Genomic DNA, 19586 nt, shown 5'->3' with positions numbered 1-19586 from the left:
GCACCCCAAATCTGCCCAGCTCCTCCTCTGCAGACCAATGGCCAGGCGCGGCAGCTAAAAAGGCTGGGCTAGGCTGGTAGTGTGGGCCAGCCCACCTATCGGGAGCTGAGCAGGTCTCCAAGTGAAGCCGGGAATGGGGAGGCTGATGTGGAAGCCTCAAACCCACCTCTCCCCTTCACTGCACCTGGAAGCCTGAGGGAACTCCAGCAGTCTGGGCGCAGATATCCAGAGTCCTCCAGACACGCAGAGAGGCCGGTGAGGGCACCCCAGATCTGCCCAGCTCCTCCTCTGCAGACCTATGGCCAGGCGCGGCAGCTAAACAGGCTGGGCTAGGCTGGTAGTGTGGGCCAGCCCACCTATCGGGAGCTCAGCAGGTCTCCAAATGAAGCCTGGAATGGGGAGGCTGGTGTGGAAGCCTTAAACCCACCTCTCTCCTTCACTGCACCTGGAAGCCTGAGGGAACTCCAGCAGTCTGGGCGCAGATATCCAGAGTCCTCCAGACATGCAGAGAGGCCAGTGAGGGCACCCCAGATCTGCCCAGCTCCTCCTCTGCAGACCTGTGGCCAGGCGCGGCAGCTAAACAGGCTGGGCTAGGCTGGTAGTGTGGGCCAGCCCACCTATCGGGAGCTCAGCAGGTCTCCAAATGAAGCCGGGAATGGGGAGGCTGATGTGGAAGCCTCAAACCCACCTCTCTCCTTCACTGCACCTGGAAGCCTGAGGGAACTCCAGCAGTCTGGGCGCAGATATCCAGAGTCCTCCAGACACGCAGAGAGGCCAGTGAGGGCACCCCAGATCTGCCCAGCTCCTCCTCTGCAGACCTATGGCCAGGCGCGGCAGCTAAACAGGCTGGGCTAGGCTGGTAGTGTGGGCCAGCCCACCTATGGGGAGCTCAGCAGGTCTCCAAATGAAGCCTGGAATGGGGAGGCTGATGTGGAAGCCTCAAACCCACCTCTCTCCTTCACTGCACCTGGAAGCCTGAGGGAACTCCAGCAGTCTGGGCGCAGATATCCAGAGTCCTCCAGACACGCAGAAAGGCCGGTGAGGGCACCCCAGATCTGCCCAGCTCCTCCTCTGCAGGCCTATGGCCAGGCGCGGCAGCTAAACAGGCTGGGCTAGGCTGGTAGTGTGGGCCAGCCCACCTATGGGGAGCTCAGCAGGTGTCCAAGTGAAGCCGGGAATGGGGAGGCTGATGTGGAAGCCTCAAACCCACCTCTCTCCTTCACTGCACCTGGAAGCCTGAGGGACCTCCAGCAGTCTGGGCGCAGATATCCAGAGTCCTCCAGACACGCAGAGAGGCCGGTGAGGGCACCCCAGATCTGCCCAGCTCCTCCTCTGCAGACCAATGGCCAGGCGTGGCAGCTAAACCCTTTCTTTGCTTCTTAAATAAGAAGGGGTTGAAGGGAAAACAGGAGATTGGCATAGAAAGGATTTGAGGTACATCATGTACAGGTACACATTTCATATGAGGAATACGATTAATATGCATATCTAAACTGTGCCAATAAACTTAATAAAAAAATAAAATCCCAAATGTAATCTCATTAAAAATCCTTTGTTCATATACTTGATTATTAACTATCTTGAGGAATTAAAAGCATCTTAAGTTCTTACTCAAATTTTATAGTCCCTTTATTAAGCTCATTATTGTGTAAACAATATATTTTAAAATAGAATATAAAACAATAAAATAATTACTGATGAATATCTTCAATAAATGAGGGACACAGTATAAGAAGAAAATTAAGCAAATCACTATTCACTCTAGAGCAATAACATTCGCACTCCAGTTCTGCACAAATATTTACAATTATTAAGTGCATTCCCCCACATTCCTTGGTGGATCTACTGAGTCCTTGGAAGTCTTGTAACTTTCTGAATGTATGGCTCGGGCCATCATGTGGACATAGAAGACAGCACTAGGAAATACCACTGAGGCCTGAATTTTGTTATTGTTTAATTCTTCTCTGTAAATTCATCTCTAAGATATGGAGCTTGATTAGCTCCCACTAAAGGAGCTGACAAAATTGTGAAATTGGACATAATACCAAAGAACTGGCATAAGATTTGGTTGTCCTAGCACCAAAAATATTTATCACTTTTTAAAAATACTCCAGAATATGTTTTTCAAATTAAGTTTATTGGTTCATTTTCGACATACATATTGACTACATTCATTATAGGGAATTTGTAGAAGAAAAAAGGATACTTTTCAGACTAACAACTCTTTCATAAAACAGTGTTTTTATCTTTGTTAGCCTGTATCAACCATAGGTTAAATTTTCATGGGAGATCTCAATGGCATTTTGTCGTGCAATTAGTTTGGTAGACTTGAGTCAGACTTCTCAATCTAAATTCCATCTTCATTTTTCTGTAGCTGAGTAACTTTGCACAAGATAGCTTTTTTCCTGCTACATCTGCTGTATGGGGAGAAATTAATATTCATAATAAAACTTTTCATGAAAAGTGAACAGTATATCCAAAGCTGGAATAGCACCAGACAGTAAAAAACTGTTGGCTATTCTTATTACCAAACTTTTTTTAGCTACTCTATTTATATAGATTTCTTTCTTCAGATCACATGCCATTCAAGGCCAAAATCTTTGTCTTATTCACACTTCTTATGGCAAAATCTACCTTGCACATATACTGAGCATTTCATAAGTTGTAAATGAAAGCTACAGTGAATGATTAAATTTTAAAATTCGTAACAGTAAAAGATTCATTATTACTCATTCCCTCAAAGTACTTCCCTGCACTTTAAACGTGGCTTAACTGGTGTCTTGAATTCATTGAAACCATTTGCCTCTTATTTTGCTGTTGTTGACTTTGGGAAAAAGACAGAAGTTGCATGATGAAAAAGGTGAAGGAGGACACGAGAATGTACTTACCAGCCTGTCTTTCAGGTGGATGATTCTCTGCTATAGCATCTATTATATATTTGATCATATCTCCTAAAAATACTCCTTTTACATAAAAGTAAACTGTCAGAACTTCAGAAAGTGACAAGAACTGTGAGATAAGTGTGTTTAAAATAAATTTTAAGTTTCACTAATGCCAATGTGTCTTTTACTGTAATACTTTCTAATTTAAATATTCACCATATATTCTGATCACATCTCAGATGTTTAATAGTATAAATAAGTGTGCACAACAGCAATATCTTGATTCGTGGTCACTACTGTCCTTGGATGATTTGGTTCTTGAATAGTAACTTTTGCCACAGTTTGTTTTTGTTAGTGATCTCCACATCAGTTGAAAATGACCATAGTTATCTTCCCTGTTCTGGCACATGGCCATGACTCTCTCTAGTTAAAACCACAGTTGCAGACAGACCTGTGCACATTTTCTGGAAAGCTGTTCTGCATGTTTTTCAGGAGCTACAGTACTGTATGATATTATTCAATCCAGCATATCTCCAAAGAAAATGCACAGCGAGCATGGTGTTAAAAACAAGGAGCAGAGTGGCTATGAAGATGGTAAGAATGTGCAGGACAAGAGCATAAGAAGGAGATTTTGAAGAAAATAACCATTGAATTGCAGAAGAAAATTGAAGAAAATGGTGAATATGGTATTTCTGCGACTGATCTGGCTTCAGAATAAAAGAAGGCACAGTCTCAACTACTTAGAAGAGTAAAGATGACATCAAAGTAGCTGATGTGGCAAATAGAATAATAATATTAACCAAACAAAAGGCTCAAGTTCTGGAAATGGTGGAAAAACCTTTATTAGTGTGGTTGAATTAGAAACAGTGGCATATGATGGTGTAAGTGTAGCTATGATCTGTGAAAAAGTCAAGAAATTTCACAGTGAATTTACTGCACAAAAATTTCCTACAAAAGCAACACATTATGACTTTAAAACCAGTAGAAGGCAGTTTGGTAAATTCTGTAAGAAAAGTGGCATCCACAGGATGGTAAGCCCTGGTGAGGCTTGCAATGTGAACAAGGCCGCTGCAGAGGCCTACAAGAAAGAATCCATGGAATTCAGAAAGTTGCAAGAGTATGCTGCTCAACAAGTGTTCAACCATGATGAAACATAAGCAAGAGACACCATTGGGCACAATTCTATAAAGGACAGATTGACCTTTTTGCTGTCTGCAAATACAATCACCTATCTGAAGATTAAACCACTAGTGCTGTACTCCATCCCCTCATGCACTCAAGGAACAGAATGGAAACAAGATCAGATTCTCTGCCATGTGGAGGGCTAATGCGAAAGCATGGGTCACAAGGCAATTGCTGCATGAGATGCTCACACCCACTGTTAAGAAATAACTTTCTGACAACCAACAATCTGAAAGTTGCCTTCTTTTGATGGACACTGCTCAGCATAGACATCAGCCTTGGTGGACAATATAGATATTGAGTATGATTTCATAAAGGTAAACTTCCTCTCCCAACACAATACCTCTTCTGCAGCCCATGGACCAGCAGGTGATCTGCAGTTTCAAAAAGCTATACGCAAAGGTGCAAGGTGCTCTTTACTAGTTGTTTTAATGTCACTGAAGAGATGTCACTGACTCTAAAAGAATGAGAGAATTATGAAGGGACATTTCAATATCTTCCATTGCATCAATCTCATTTACAAAACACAGGAAGAAGAACATTAAATTCAGCCTGTGGAAAACTAGCCAGAATATGCCACTGAATGTGACTTTAAAGGGTCTGATGCACAACTAGTGGACGAGGTTGTGCTTGTGGGCAAGAGTTTTGGTCTGGACATCAATGATACAAACAGAGAAGCTTTCTGAGGACCTTAAGAAGGAGATGATGACAGAAGAACTTGCCAAACTCCAGAGTGAGCAGCAAAAGGCACTTGTTGAGAAGCATTTCCCTGAGGCCAAGGAAGGCAGGGAGGAGATAGCACTAAGGCATAAAATCCATTATGGAAAAATGGAACCAGTGCCAGGATTTCTTTGAGAAACATCACCCCAATATAACTACTGACCAGAGTGTTGAATGTGATGAACCATAATGTGATCTTCCATTTCTAGTGTTATGAAGTGCAGGGAAAAACAGTGACTTTGCAGATGTTTGTTATCAAACTGAGCTTATAGTTAAGAGACAAGGAAGAGAAAAAAACCCTTGAAAGAGATCTTCCAGATGTCCTTATGGAGGGTACTCTCCCTCCAAACACCCATTTTCCTGTCCTCTACATGAGAAGGCACCTTAAGCAATGTTAATATTCTGTCTCTCTCTCTGTCCCTGTCTCTGTCTGTCTCTCTGTCTCTCTGTCTCTCTCTCTGTCTCACTGTCTCTCTCTCCCTCTCTCTCTCTCTTTCTCTCTCTCTCTCTCTTTCTCTCTCTCTCTCTGTCTCTCTTCTGTACTATACTGTACTCTATTGTAGTTTGTTTCAATTTTTGCGGTTAAAAAATACGTGTTGCTCAGAATGAATAATCCTCACTTGAATTGCACCCTATGGGTGCAATTAAGCTTGCAACCAAAATTGGTTTGCAACCATATTGATAAAGGCCAGAACCTTTTTTACAATAGACATCGTGGGGAAATTTGATTTGGTTTGCAACCAATTCAGTTCAAAACCAGAATCATGGAATAAATTCAATTTCTGAACCAAAGCACTACTCTACTTTCATAACATTTACCATATTGTGTTATAACTGTTTATTTAAATATTTCAATTCCACTCAGAATAATTGTGATAACAATGTTTGTATTTAATGCATGTTATTTAATATGTGCTATACTATATGCTATATAATAAGTGCTATGTACATCTTAAGTATGTTTAGAAAAGCTTTTAGTATTTTACTTTCCACTTGGGGAATGTTCCAACATTATTTTCCCTCTGTGCATCCTAAATTCTTTACTGTCTAACCACTGATTTACTGATCCATAGTTTAAATACAAAGAAGAAAGAAAAAATAAAATTGTTTTGGTTTATTTTCATATAGTAGGACAGCATATTCCAGGGAGCTTCATAGAGCGGTGTCTGCTCTGAGTGGAGTCATTAGCTTTTTGCAATGATGAAAAGCTAAAGAGAGAGATAGTTCAAAGCCATTTGTCCCTCACAGTCCTTTTCCTCTTGGAAGAGAATGCTATTTTGTTAAAATTGCAATTGTTATGAACCTGGCAGCCCGGAGTTTCTACAGTTTCACAAAACTGAAGTTTATAAATTAAATGGTCAAATTATTCAAAAATGATAACATTGATTCTGAGAATTAAAAATTGTGACCCTATAGGTAATGAGTTTTCAGATCTGAATGAGCTATACTGCTCGCTCTTCTACCCCAGGACTGCATGCACTATCATCATTTGAAGGACTAGGAAGAGTTATACTGAGATATACAAGATGGTTTGTGTTATATAGATGCCTGGTGTTTCTGAAAAATTTCGATATTGTGGTAAAATTCAGGAAATCAAGAGAGCAGAAAAATCATATATAATGTAAAAAGATTTTTTTTCAAATAATACACTTCTGAAACATAAGCTGAACAAAGATAAATATGCACTGTATGATTCACTGCAGGAAAATTCAAAACTTTTAATATGCTAATATATGTTGTGAACCTCTGATAAGAATGTGGAATTTACAGCATTTGTCAAATTACCTAATCACAGAAAATTCTGTTGGCCTAGTGTAATATGAAATATATTCTGGGAACCGAACTAAATCAAGAGAAATCAGAGCCTTAACTGTAGTGTTTGCTGCATTTAAATTATGTTAAAAACTTTGGAGCTAAATTTTCCTCCATTCTTAGTAAGTTTCATTTTATCCAATGTAAAATATAGATATATTTGAAATAATTTACATGTTTACACAATTTCCTTTTACAAAGATGTCCACAAAAAATATATATGTGGGTACACATATATGCATATAAATATATGATACATATGTATAATTATATGTATATAATATATAATATATAGTATATTCACATATTTTACAATACTATTTTAAATATTATATTCATATATAATACCTTTATATACTCATATTATATATGCATACATAAATCTATACACATATAATGTCAGAAAAAGTGTTTGCCATACTCTACATGTTTGTGTCCTGCCATAAATTCACATGTTTATGTGTTTGGGAAAGAGACCTTTGGGAGGTCAGTAGGTTATTATTATAGAGACTTCATGAATGAGATTATATCTCTTATAGGAGGTGGCCATGGAGCTAGTTATTTTTCTACTGACCAGGAAATAATATCAACAGGAAAAGGAAGTAATCTCGTTTCAAAAGAAGCCCCAGAAAATTTGTTTGCCCTTCCACCACATGAAGACACATTAAGAAATAAAACTCTCTGCAGAGGAGGAAGTAGAACTTTACCAGACTCCAAATCCGAATATGCCCGGATCTTGGACATCAAGAAATAATGATTTGCTGTTCATCAGCCATCTTTGAAAAGTTGTGTTGTATTTTTCATCTTAAATATAACTTCTGTTGAATATCTTTATATTTCATACTCAAGGTTTCAGAAATTTTTGACTTGGAGAATTTAAATGCTTGATGATTTTAATGAACAGCTAGTACCCCAACCCTGCAGTTAACATCAATATGCAAAACTCTACTAGATATATCAGATTATTTTCTTGGGATACATTTTCAACAATGAAAAAGTTTTCATACATATAGCACACTTATTTTACCAGAGGATAGAAGGTTAGGGAATGGGAAGTATTTGCAAAGGACCTTGAAAATGTTCAAAGTTACAAAGCCCTTCAAGAAATATGAGAAAAAATTTTATGTGAACTAAGAGTAGACGTTATCAATAATGTTACTACATTATTACAAACATAACATAAAATTACTAAGCTGTTTATAAGCTAAAAACTATCTTAAACATTTAATTTTTATTGCCTTTTAACCTCTATGAAACTCAGAGATAATTAATTTTATTGTTCTCATTAAAACTTAAGGCACAAAGACATTAAGAAATTTATGAAAAGTCTAATTAGCTAGTCAGAAGTAAAATCCAGGTAGACATCCAAACTGCGCAACCTCAGATCTTCTTTCATAATCACTTCTCTTAATAATTCACAGAAAAGTATACATTAAGATCAATCAATATGCAGATGTCTATAATATAGTTATGAACTGGACTGCTAACCTTGCCTTGCAAACTACCAAAGCATCACAAATTTGGGGACAATTCATGCAGATCCTTCTATCTTTCTTCTTACTCCAAATTCATACTGAAAAGTCAGAATTAATCTGTTTGATTTGGAATTAAATTCCTGGCCATGTGGATATTTAATGTTCATCTGTATTGATAAAATCAAATTAAAAGCTGACAGTATTTCCAAAAATAAAATTTCAGCATAAATGTCTTAGATAATATATATATATATATATATATATATATATATATATATATATATATATCAGGTGAACTAAACTTTCAACAGGCTCAACTGTTACAAAGCATGCACAGGGTCATGTTCATATGTGGACATATATTCCCAATATTCATGATTATCATGCAATCAATTGATTAGTAAACTCATAGTGCTTTGGGCTGTTTTGTTTTTGTTTTTGGTGCCAGGGATCAAACTCACAATTTAGTGCTTGCCGTGCAAAGTAAACTCACAGTGAAACGTGAACTACCAAAGCTGTTTGAATGGAATAGATCTTGAAAGTTACAGTTCTGTATATCTCTTATCCAGTACTGTAGCACCTTGCTTGGCTGACAATTACATTCCCTAAATCTTATTAACTCATTTTCCCAACCAATATTTGGCTAGGACCTGGCTCAATTTCACTTTCATGGAAAGATGCCCCTTGAAAATTTAATTTGTATTTGCTTAAATGCCCTCAGACTTACTTCTAGTAAGCATATGCAAATTAGGTTTTTCTATAGCATTCTAGTACATATAACTTATTTCTTTTATGTCATTTACTTTCTACAAATTACCCAAAAAGGCAATAGCTATATTTTTCTGAAAAATTTTATTGCTTTTTTTTGTCTTAAAAACTAATTTAAACTAGGAGCTAATAAACGTAGGTGTTTTTACTTATAGGACTAATTGGTTGGTTGAAAAACAAATAGAACTAAATATTACACTTATACTCAAAAACTTTCATAATGCATAAACTGAAGATTTATGAATTTTTATTTATTTATTTTTGGACCAGGGATCAAACTCATGACCTAGTACTTCCCAGGCAGGCACTTATGCCACTGAGCTAAATCCCCAGCTCCTGATTTCTGACTCTTCAATATGAGCTCTTATGAAGTACTCCCTTGATTTTCTTTTTGCTGCTTTACTAAACTTCCCTTTTTCTTCTTTGGACATTTCTCTACATCTTCACAAATTAGGAACTTTAAAAATTATTGCTTCACTATATGGAATGCATTTTAAATGAGGTATGAAGAATATTTGATCCTTTATACTCTAAAATGAGCAAGAAAGACCTATACGACAAGGTGAAGGCTTACTTTATTTGCTATTATCCTGTTAAATTATTCCTCTTTGAAAACAATTACAAAATGATTTTATGAAAATAATAATTAACACCAATCTGATGTTCAGAGTTTCTGGTGGAAATTTATTTCAAGATTTATTTAACAAAGTGAATAATCAGGGCTTTATTCTTGCCTACTGAGAAAAGTTTGTCTTCAAGGATTTCATTTAACCATTAATACTTCTTATATCTATAGTAAAAAGAGAAATTTCTTTCAGGTAGTTCCCTTTCTTCTTTTTGCTGTATGGAACTTGTTCCTCTGACTCTGTGTTGGTATATCAGGAAGTCCATAAAAAAGCGTATTTCTGCCAAAAAAGGATATAACTGCCTGAAGGAGTACACAGATTTCCATCTACACTTTGTGTGACCTATTACTCTGAAAATCTTCTAGGTAAGAGTCACAGGATACTGTTGCCTAAATATAAACTTATATACCTATTTATTTTATAATTTCTTGTAACATTTATTATAATAACCTTACATTCATGCATAGTAGTGCTTCAATAATTTTGTACTAAAACACTGACTCAATGAAGAATTATACATTTGTAATTATATATATAATTATGATATATACATATATATTATATATAATTATATATATAATTATAATATATAAAAGAATTGTGTATACGATCTTGAAAATTTCATCATCCATTGTCTTTTGGTGTTCTATTTGATATTCCCAACATTAATCCTTCTCTAGTTACACTACTGGTCCATCACTGAAGTGACATCTCTACTATAAATCCATGAATATGACTCCTTCACTTCTTGTTCACTTACTTAAAGAGCCAAAAGAACAAAGCTCAGTTTAACGAATCACCTATATGAAATTTAGAACATTTAAATCTCAACCACAGTTTGTCACCAGGCTTGGAGGACTTATTTAAAGTCTTAGAGCTTTTCTTTCCTCAACTGTTCAGTCATAAACACAGAATTATCTATTTCTGCCAAAAGATTGCTGTGAGATATCCAAAGAACTAATTTAAGGAAAAATAGAAGAGAGGAAATAATAAAGATCAAAGCAGAAATTAACAATATTGAGACTAAGAAAATAATACAAAGCATTAATTAATTGAAGAGTTGGTTCTTTGAAGGAATAAACAAAATTCACAGACAACTAGCCAACCTTATCAAGAAATGGAAAAAAAGAATTAAAATCATGCAAAGAGGAAAGAAAGGATGAAATTACTACCAACCCTTTGGAAATTCAGAAGATCATCAATAAATACTTCAAAAATCTTTATGTTCTTAAGACAAAAAATAGAATAAACAGATTCCTAGAAACACATGAAATGCCAAATTGAATCAAGAAAATATAACAATTTTGAATAACCCAATATCAGCTACTGAAATTGAAAATGTGATTTAACACTTACCAACAAAAAAAATCCCAGGTCCTGATAAATACATAGCTGAATTCTATAAGAAATTTATAAGACTTATAAACTTATAAATTCTATAAGAAACTGTTTAAAGGCAATACCCCTCAAATTCTTTAATGGAATTGAAAAAGAAGCAATTATCCCTAACTCAGTACTGGAGGCAAGTACTACTCTGATACCAAAACCAGAGAAAAGTTCAACCAAAGAGGAGAACCAGAGGCCAATCTCCTTAATGAACATAGATACAAAAATTTTCAATAAAATACTAGGAAACAGAATGCAGCAAATCATCAAGAACATTATACATCATGAACAAGAGGGATTCATCCCAGGAATGCAGGGATGGTTCCACATATGCAAATCAATAATTGTAATACACCACATCAACAAAGACAAGACAAAAATCACATGATCATCTCAGTAGATGCAGAAAAAGCTTTTTTTTAAAATTTTGTTTAGTTTTAAAGATAGTAAAATATAGCAAAACAAGACAGAACAAAGCCAATCAAGAAAATGCAATGAAACTGGTACATAATTTCAGAGCAGGATACTGGGATAACAATAATAGCTTCCATAGTATGTCTTGTTATCTACACAATAGTTACCCATTCAATCAGTTATAGCAAAATCAAATTGAAAACAGAACGCTATAAAACCAATCAAAACAATATTGAATAGTGCAATCAGAACAAGGCAAAAAAGTGAAAACAATATTGGACTTCAAAGACAAGATAGAAGGAAATCCCCCATATTTGCTATATTGCATGTTGTTATCCTCCCAAGAGATGCTCAGAACTCTGGCCCCAGGTCAGAATAATCAGCCAAACAATATGAGTATTCGGTTGTTTTATGTACCTTAGATGCTATAAACTCTGGCTGACCTCAAAACCATCCAGTTGCTAAAAAGCAAGGATGCGGGTGTTGGAACCAGACATTTGATTCTCAGCCTGCGCATAGGTAGGTTTATGGGAGACACTGACATGTTCTCTCTCTGGAGCACCCGCAGCGGCGTGCTTGTGCTGCTTACCAGGAAGGATGGCTCGTTGTTTTCTTGGTTGATCCCCCAAGTTCCAGCATGGCTGATTCTTGGGAAACACTGGCTTGTTCTCTCCTTGGCACACCCATGGCACACTTATGCTACTTACCAGGAAGCCAACACTCATTCATAATAAAAACATACAGAAAATTGGAATAGATGATATCTACCTCAATCTGATAAAAGCCATATACAGAAAACCAAAAACCGACATCATAGCCAATGGGAAAAAACTGAAATCTTCACTCTAAAATTAGGAATAAGATAAGGATGTCCACTACAACTACCCCTATTCAAAACAGTTCTGGAAATGTTAGCCAGAGCAATTAGACAAGAGAGATAAATAAAAGGAATAAGGATAAGAAAGGAAGAAGTTATCATTATTTGGAGATGACATGATATTCTACATAGAAGACTCTAAAAACTCCACCAAAGGACTACTAGAATTAATAAGCAAATTCAGTAGTGTAGCTGGATACAAAGTCAACACTCAAAAATCAGTAGCATTCCTGTATACAAACAACAAACTCACTGAGAGATAAATTATAGAATAACACCTTTCACAATAGCATCCAAAAAATGAAATACCTAGGAATCAGTCTAACAAAAGGATATAAAGATCTATGTATTCAAAAGTATAGTATAATGAAAAATGAGACCGAAGAGGATCTCAGAAAATGGAAAGATATCACTTGTTCTTGGATAAGAAGAGCCAATATTGTGAAAATGGACATACACCCAAAACTGTTACACCAACTTAATGAAATCCAGATCAAAATACCATTAACATATCTCTCATATCTAGAGAAGTCACTCTTAAAGTTCATATGCATCCCTAAGAGGCCTGGAATAGCAAAGGCAATCCTGGGCAACAAAGGCAAGATAGGAGGCATTACCATCCCTGACTTGAAGTTATACTACAAAGCTATTGTGATAAAATCAGCATTGTACTGGCAAAACAATAACAAAAACAAAACAAAAAAAAAAAAAACCCCACAGAATTGAGGATGAGTGTAACAGATTAGAAGATTCAGGCACAACTACAAAGACACTCAACCACCTGTTCTTTGACAAACAGGCCAAACATGTTCACTGGAAGAAAGATAGACTATTTAATAAATGGTGCTGGTAAAAAATGGCTTTCCACATGTTGAAGACTAAAACTAGACACATATCTATCACCATATGCTAAACTAAAGTCAAAATGGATCAAATATCTAAACGTGAAATAGAAACACCAAATCTACTGGAAGACAAAATAGATAAAAATCTTGAAGTCAGAGGAGTAGGCAAAGAGTTCATGAACAAAACAAAATCCACATGGGAAATATTTTTAAGAATCAACTAGTAGAATCTCATTAAAAAGATTTTGCACATATATGAAATCACAGAGTGAAAAGAAAACACACAGAATGGGGAAAAAATGTATCCAACTGACCTGCAGACAAAGGACTTCTTTGTAGAACATTCAAAGAATTGAGAATTATTAGGCCCCTCAAATTCAAAGAGCCAGTCCAAAAATGGGCAGCTGAGATGAACATGCACTTCTCATTACAGCTACAAATGGCAAATAAATATACGAAGAAATGTTCAACAGTACTGGTCGTTTGAGAAATGCAAATTAAAACAATACTGTGATTCCACTTCATTCCAGAAGATATGGCTGTCATCATGAAATCAACCAATATCAAATGCTGGCAGGGCTGTGGGGAACAGGAACTTTTCCCTCTTGGTGATGGGCTGGTACAACCACGGTGGAAATCAGCATGAAGATTTCTGAAAATGCAAGAATTAGAGGTCCCATTCAATTCAGCTATTTCCATCTGGGTATTTTCCCAGAAGAATTGAAAACATTGTACCAGAGTGATATGTGTTCACCCATGTTTATAGCAGAACAAATTGTAATAGGTTTTACTTGGAAACAACCCAAATGCCTATCAGCCGTGGAATGGATAAAATAGATATGATATTTTTATGGTGTATTATTCAGCTATAAAGAAAAATAAACTTGAGACTTTCATAGATAAATGAATACAATTTGACACCATACTCCTCAGTGAAATAAATCAGACGTGCATATGTAAATATCATCTTGTCTCCCTAATATACAAAAAAAAAAAAAAAAAAAAAACCCTGAAGGTAAATAAGATCAAAAATCTAAAATAGATATTGTGAAAATGAAAGGGAAGGAAAGTGCTCAAAAGGAAAGAACATCTGGGCTAGGGAAAAGAGGAAAAGAAAGAAGGGAAAAAATATGTGCATATATATATGCATATATACATATATATATGCATATATACATATATACATATTTGTGTATGTATATACCTGCAAGATAGGTAATTACACTACTAAATTGTTAGTTTATCAGAAAGAAAAGTTTGTGTTTTCACTGTTTGACCATTTTTTATGCCTAAATCTTATAATTTGACCAACTACTTTGAAGATAACAATATGCAATATATTAACCAGCATTAATTTCCAATTATTTTATTTTGAAATTCTGTGTCATGTTTATCTTTTAATGTTTTTAAAAATGCAACTTAAAGAAAAATGTTTTAAAATATTTAATGAATAAAGGAAATGTAAACAATTATTGTAGCAAAATGTTGAAAGTATATGCAGTTTTTTGCCTAGATCCTTCTTAATCTTCCCAACTCTCTAGCTGTTCTAGTATTTAGAACTAATATTACACTTAATGAGATAATGACAATGGCCAACATGCCTACCACCGAACAAACATAGGTTTACATATTTACACTTTAATTTTTGCAAGAACTCTGTGAAGTAGTTTCCATTACTAACTGTATCATATAGATGTACGCATTAAGGCTTTCAGAGGCTTGGAAACTTATCCAGAGGAAGAGCAGCATTATGTGAGAGAGTTCATATTCAGAGATATAAAATGAATGACCTCAGAACCTGTAATCTTACTTAATGAGCTACCAACCCACTTTTATCACATTTGAATGCCCCCTTTTCTCTGTGTCCATCCACATGAAGGTGCCAAGTGTGAAAACTACTAGGATCTCTTCATTTGAGAAAGTAAGAACCCAGAGAAAAATGAAAATTAGGTCACAAATTTATTGTAAAACAGAGTTCAGGTTTGAAAGAATTCATCTGTTGAATATCTGCAGTTTAAATGACTGAAAGTCACTTCTCACACAGAATAATCTCTTCAAATTCAATTCAGTTACATCAATGTGATTATGGACTATGTAATGACTTATGGAAATTTAAAGTTGGGAGCAAACAGATTGATTTTTGCTCTGCTGACCAGAGCCTATTCTGTAGGGAAGATATAAATTTTATTTTTATGCAAATCACCTGAAATACACCTCTTTCTTCTAAATCATATAAAACTGGCATTTGGTCATGTGCATTATTTCCTGGGCAACAGGAACTTTGCCTGGCTCTTGAAAACTCAATGCAAATCCAAATGTGGATATGAGGGAAAATAGGAGGGAAATGTTAAAATAGAGAGGCAATTTCCATTTTTCAATTTCAAAAGTTGACAAATGCATTGAGACTTAATGACCATTTAGTATGATTTAATAGAAAAATTTGGAATTAGACTCAGAAAGTGTTGGGTTCAAATTCTATGTTAATTTCCTTTAGGAAACTTGACCTCTCATGTCTCTAAGGTACATGTCTCCCCCATTCCCCACATGCTTTCAACAAATATTTAATGAGAAAGTCTATACAGCAGTCACTTGGATAGGATTCCAGAAAGTGGGAAATATAATTCAGTGTACAAACTAGAGAGAAAGTCAAAGACTTAAGCCTTTACATATTGGAGTAAGAAATGTTGTGCGTGAGGGAAGATGAAACATAGAGAGAAATATCAATTCTACTTTGCTAAGGGAGACGTCTGAGGAAATATAGGATTGTAAGTTAATGTAATGCTTAATAAATACACTTTTGATGGAAAATCAAGATATGTATGTATTTATTTAACAGAGTCATTATTGGAAGTAAATGCTACAACATATGCAATATCAAAATAATAGTTTTTGAGTATTAATCAAGCATAAAACCAGTATTTAGTCCTTGCTTTTCAAAATCTATTCTGCTCTGTATTAAAAAATAATTTGTTAATATAGTTGGTCTCATGTAGCTATAAATAATGCTCACTGTGAGTATCAAATCTTGGAACTACCATAATGTGGCAGGGGAACATTCAGAACACTATGATTCAATTCAAAATGAATTTTTCATCCCCTGGAAATATAAATGCAGTTGAGCCATTCATACCTCACAGCCTTTCACACACATTACAAAGAAATTACTTAGGTACAATCAGGGGTGGGGGGGTGGAATCCTGGCTTTATATTTTTTTCCTACTTACGCTCACGTTCTTCCCCCTCAACCCACCACAACCTATAGGATCATAACCCGGCAATCTTTTTTTTTTGTTTGTGTATTTTGTTTTCCTAACCAATTTATTTGGTAAAATGTGTGAATTATTGCATCAAGGTTATTTGTCCTGAACTCCTCAAAACATGAAGGATTATGAAAACTATTTAATATATCATAGAAATGTTATCAAAAATAATCATAAATTATAGCATGATGAATTTTCAGAAAGTGAGAGTCCTCATATAAACTTTATACAAGTCCACATATAATGACAACATCTCAGAAGTGCCTCTTTAGGGGTTAGATCTAAAATGCCTCTCAGAAATTTCAAGTTTGCAGGATGGAACGCTCAGAAGAGGATAGCTCACGGGCCATTTTTCTCATCAGTGGATTAATCCATCAGTGAGTTCACCACTGAGTGTGCGGTTAGGAGGTGGGACCCAATTGGAAGGGTAGATCACCTCAGGGCATCTTTGTCACCAGCTGTTCCTGTTCTCTTCGCTTTCTAGCTGCTATAGGCTGAAAAACCTTCCTTTACCAATTAATTCAACTATGATATATCTGCACTGGAGCCAACAAACCATGGACTAAAACCATGAAGCAAATCAAATCTTCTCTCCCTTAATTTATATATATTGGATATTTTCCCAGGTTTTAAAAGTTGAAAAATAGATAACTTAATCTACTTCCAAAGGTAATCACTACTTAGATAGCTGGTATCAAATTTTTTTCAAGTATGTAAATATATAAAAATTAAACTTTTTAGTGTAAATCCATTTATAGTAACTTGTATTCAATATTCTATTTATGAGATCCATGTTGTTTCATTTTAAAAACCTACCAAAGCATTTTTGTGAGTTGTACTGTTAGTGGATATGTGTCATTTCCAGTGTTTTTTCTATTATAACTAGCACTATCATGACTATTTTGTATGTAAATTTTGGTTCACATATACCCTATTGAAAATATCAAAATGAACATAAGTTTAACTTTGGTATCTCACGCTTGCAGGGCAGCCACTGCTCCACTAGGTTGCATCCCTGCCCACACTCAATAATTTTAGCCCTATTTGATATTAGCTTTTTTGGTATATATACCATACTATTCACTTATAGTTTTATTGTGCTTTTCTTTGATTGTAAACAAAGCATTTCATTTTTGTATGTTAACTGGCAATTGAGGTATCCTTGTTGTTGCCTGGCTAATTTTTTTTTTTTTCCTAAATGGATTTTCTTTACAAAGAGTCAAAAGAAGAAATGCATCCACAAAATGGTCACATCTTGACCCTTGCAAACTAGAAATACGTAAATAATGTTAGTTTATATGGAAAAGGCATTTTGTAGATATGGTTAAAGTTAAGGTTTTAAATAAACTAAAATGAAATTTAAAGTATATCTTTTACAAGCTGTTTTCTAATTATTGGTTACAAATAGATACTTATATTTTATGTGACTCTTGGAAGCAAATGCTTCCTTTTCTTCAGTTGTGTCCACTGACATCACCACAGTCAATGACATTAAGTGTTACCATGTCTCTTCAAATTTATGGTCAGAGTTCTTCAGTGCTAAAATTCAAGAACATAAAAATAAGTAGCATCTAGGTTATAAAGTGTGACACTCATTTTACTTCCAGATATTATCCTGCAATATATGAAATTTCTTTTTTAAACATTTGTGAGTTTTTTCCAAGTTGGATATTAAAGAACTATGTATAATATGGCATATAAAATAATATTTCTGCATTCCATAGGTGAAAAATATGAAATTACAATTTAAAATATTGTTATTATTAAACTATGAATTCTTTGAAAATTTCATTAGAAGATGGACAAAATATAGAGAGGTTTGCTTTTTAAAGTACTTCCTGCTATTAGACACTATTATATGCATATAGTTATGTGTCCACATTTGTAAACATGGAATACATTTTTTGCAATCTCTGCAATAAGAATTGAGATATTCATGAAAGTCCCTAGCATGATATCACACAGTAGGAATTAAATGAATGAAAATTATTCCTTCACTTAGTTTCACTAAACATAATTTCACTAAAATAGTTTTGGAGAAAATTTGATGAGGAAATAATTTATAGTACAAGATTCACAACAGCCAATCTGGAGGAGAAAAGAGAAAAGACTTTGAATGGTCAAGGAAAGGGAATTGTTTCTAGAGACAGTGATCAGCAGTACCACAGAAGGGGAGGGACTGCAAGAGCTAACAGTCATGGAGAAAATCAGCCACTGCTGAGTATGAGGCGATCAAGCGAGAGGTAGAAAGAGTTCTGCTTCTTTTGTCCCCTGATAAAGACTGATGAGTCCAATGAGTGAGTCCAATCAGAAGCCAGATGTCTGGGAAATACAGGAAATGCACATAGAGTCCCTCAAAGCACACACCAGAAGAGACAGAGATGATGAAGGTGGAAAGTGGCTTCACACAAGGGACAATCTATAAAGCACCTTTTTTCCTTTTTAAAGAAAAGAAGACACAGTGGGTGCCAAAGGTGCTCCGCCTCATTTGTCCTCAAGCCACCTGGCTCTGTGGAAGTTAAGTACACTGCAATCATTTGGCTCTGTCTCTGAGACAAATGAGGCTGCAAGCTGACTTAATGGTATCAGTGTATATTACCTCCCAGAATGCAAACTAATTTTTCAACATTTGACATGAAGTAATTAAAATACTACAGAGTAACAGGACCTGTTCTAATTTCCTCATTTATTATAAAACGTTATTAGACAAAAGCAGGTATATCATAGTAAGCCATGAATACAGGCAAGTGGTTTAATAGAAAAATTCCAGACTAATAAGGAAATAGAACCCAATTTGCATGATGAACCCTGACTGGCACTTAGCTACCCCCATAATTACATAGATTACTCTTTTCCTTATAGGCGGTGTGAAATTTGTGCCTTTGCATGTACAAGTCCCTCTTCTTAAAGTACTATTTTTCCCCATTACCAACTATTGAAACCTTACTCATCCTTTGCAGACTCCAAAAACAACCTCATTTTTTTTCATATTCATTCCTGGAGCCTTAAGACTTGCTAGAAAATCTCTTTTCCTGCAAAATATCTCTGACTTGCTATGATCATCTCGTTTTTCACCAGCACAGTGATTTACAAAAATGTAACAACAAAACAAAGTTTGACCATAAAAATTTCCTGCTTTAAACTGCTAAATTATTCATCATTGTCTTAAAAATCTATCTTACGGGTCTTAGATATAGAGGCTTTCAAGCATTATTTTATAACCTCTCAGACTCACCTTTGCCAATTCATAAATACTTTTAAACTCCACTATTTAAACCACGGCATAAAATTTTCTCTGCCACGTTTGTTTCATATTCACTCATATGACTTTGATCTTGG

The 19586-nt window shown here is 35.4% G+C and overlaps 1 long non-coding RNA gene across 1 annotated transcript in view; it reads right to left on the bottom strand.

Annotated features, from left to right (window-relative positions):
- Positions 1-2146: 2146 nt before the first annotated feature.
- Positions 2147-19586, bottom strand: part of LOC134477562 (uncharacterized) — a 113598-nt gene continuing 96158 nt past the window's right edge. The window contains exons 3-4 of the long non-coding RNA XR_010049576.1: positions 13302-13639; positions 2147-2417 (exon numbers count right to left, since the gene is read on the bottom strand). This is a non-coding gene — a long non-coding RNA (uncharacterized LOC134477562). The remainder of the gene's footprint in view (positions 2418-13301; positions 13640-19586) is intronic.

The sequence above is a fragment of the Cavia porcellus genome, unplaced genomic scaffold (genome assembly GCF_034190915.1).
Source record: "Cavia porcellus strain 051 isolate PalLab524CR breed Dunkin Hartley unplaced genomic scaffold, mCavPor4.1 scaffold_9, whole genome shotgun sequence".
In the NCBI taxonomy this organism is placed as follows: domain Eukaryota; kingdom Metazoa; phylum Chordata; class Mammalia; order Rodentia; family Caviidae; genus Cavia; species Cavia porcellus.
Note: the sequence above shows the minus strand (reverse complement) of the source record. Positions and strands in the feature narration are given on the sequence as shown.